This window comes from Callospermophilus lateralis, chromosome 12 (assembly GCF_048772815.1).
Source record: "Callospermophilus lateralis isolate mCalLat2 chromosome 12, mCalLat2.hap1, whole genome shotgun sequence".
Lineage (NCBI taxonomy): Eukaryota > Metazoa > Chordata > Mammalia > Rodentia > Sciuridae > Callospermophilus > Callospermophilus lateralis.
The window spans coordinates 48,065,772-48,068,158 of NC_135316.1; the positions used below are offsets into that span (position 1 = coordinate 48,065,772).

Genomic DNA, 2,387 nt, shown 5'->3' on the forward strand with positions numbered 1-2,387 from the left:
ATATCACAGATATTTGAGACAAAATAAAATGTGGGTAATCTACATTGAAATGTGAGTTAAATAATTCACTGATAAGCCATTGATCTGAGAATGATAAAATTGATTTTTGTTATATTTATCTTTTCAGAAACATTCTCTTCCTCAACCACAGGATCCCTTATAGAAATAAAATCAAAATAAAATTGAAACTATATTCCTAATGTTTGTAGGTTTGCTTTAACTAGAAAGTATAATCCTAAGTTAAATATAAAATTAGGTTTAATTATTTCTATTTGTGAAATATAAGGGATTTTTACAATCAAGAATTTGTCATATAGTTTATATGTTCCTGTATTGAAGGGAAATTTTACTAAAAACCTGCTGTAGAATGATTGTATTGGTTAAAACACAAATTGCAAAAATGAGGCTTGACTTTTTCAAACTTTAGTTGTATTAAACAACTTCCTGTAAGACAAGTTTCAGCAGATCAGCACAAAATTTTCTTAATTTCATTACAGTCTGTAAATTAAAATTAATGAGTCTGACATCCACAATTAACAATGAAAAATGCAGATTGTTATAATTACTTAAGCAATAACATTGCTTTACATAGAAGACTTAAGGTGCTCCACAAATTATTTACAAGTGTTACATAAAACACAAAAAATGACAATTTCAATTTATTTTGTCAATGCAAAAAACCAAAATCCTTACTAAAACCTTTCTCGTTTGGGAATCTCTCGCCATGCATAATTAAGCAAATTTGATTGCAATTAAGCCTGGCTTCTACAGTAGAGTTTTAATTAATGCAAATCTGGCATCTACATCTATAAGATTAATTTTAGTGAATTAAAAGAAAACAACAAAGCATATTTGAGAGTGCAGTTGTATTGTTGAAAGGACAGGATTTTAAAGCTGGTTATTTTTCAGTCTTCCATGTGTATAGCCTTTGACTTAAAGTTTAAAGATTGGATATTTTGTTGAAATTTGTTGTTGTCTTTTTTTAAAAAAATGTTGTATTAACAAGATCATTAAAATTACACAAAGCCATTTCAGAAAGCCATCTTAAAAATTCAGTATACCCTAAGAGCCAGGTATATGCTATATATGTTCATACACAGCACCTGCTTCCTTTGCAGAACTCATTTGCAAATATAAAGACTTTATTTTGCATGTTTTAAAACATGTTGAGTGCTTATATCTCAAATTTAAGAATATTGATCACATATCATTGCTGAGGGTGTATGTGTTCTCTTTAAGTAGCAATGCTTAAAGTGGAATACCAAATAAAGTATGGAAATAGCTTGTTTTACCATATATGTATTTGTCATCTATACTATTTGATAAAATTTATTTAATTTTCAGTTAAAAATTTCATCCATGCTTTCTTTGAAAAAAATAAATATTCTGGAGCACATATGAAATGATTATTTCTAATGCATGACATGATTTGAAACCAGATTTGAAAATTTTGATATTTATGTAAGAGTTTGGATTTATGGCAGGCCCATCCTCTTGGGTCTCTCATAGTGTCCCATGCCAGAATAAACTGTGTCCCTAAACCATTGCCTGGCTTCTGTGCCTGCAGACTTCTGGTACTGAAGAGGATTGTACAGTGGAAGATAAAAAGGAAAAAAAAATCATATTTTAAAGTGACTGTATTATTTTGATAATCTCTTGTCTGGGGAAAAATATTGTTGTTAGAAAACAAATCTCGATATCCTAAATTTAATAGAATAAATCAATGAAGTGTCTGTAAAAAGAGGAATGTTTGTGTTTCTACTTTGTCCAAGGCCCTCATGCCCCAAATGGCAGATACAGTTGGACAGTTCAGAACTTGAAAAGAGGTGCAGGCCACCAATTTTATAAGCCTTCACCACCAGCCTCTTTGGTCCAGCTGAGGACTCAAAGGCAAGAGGTTATGATATCAGCCTAATATAGCAGAACAGAGGAAGAAACTGGTTGTACTGAAGGAAAACTGCATTTGTAATACAGAAGAAGTCCTTGGCCTTGCGAGGAGAGCAAACAGGGAGCTCTTACGAAGGACCCAGGAGGAAGAGAATTATTTTACCCATTTGCAAGGTCCAGCAGGTGTTGGCTCTAAAAACTCTGCAATCTCTGGGGAAGCTACTGCCCATTTGACATGTTGCCAGCCAAGTAAGGATCATGCCTGTTACCTGCTCTGCCTCTTCCACCAACCTAGAAATCTATATGAATCTTGGAGGGAAAAGAGGGCAAAAGAATCTGAATACAATTAGGAAACAAAAGAAGGAGCAGCCCTCTTTGTCTGCTTTAGCAAGCCCAATTAGTGGGTGAAACTTGGACATTAAATGAGATGAAAGTTTTTAACTATTACAGACTGTGCATCCTGACTACAGAGATAAAATAAAACCTCTTTCTTTCTTTCT

At 32.7% G+C, this 2,387-nt stretch overlaps 1 non-coding gene across 1 annotated transcript; it reads left to right on the forward strand.

The window, feature by feature from the left end:
- Window positions 1–1,461: 1,461 nt before the first annotated feature.
- LOC143411921 (small nucleolar RNA SNORA42/SNORA80 family) lies at window positions 1,462–1,597 on the forward strand. Its single transcript, XR_013092924.1, has one exon. It is a non-coding gene; the product is annotated as a small nucleolar RNA SNORA42/SNORA80 family (small nucleolar RNA).
- The last annotated feature ends 790 nt before the right edge of the window (window positions 1,598–2,387 follow it).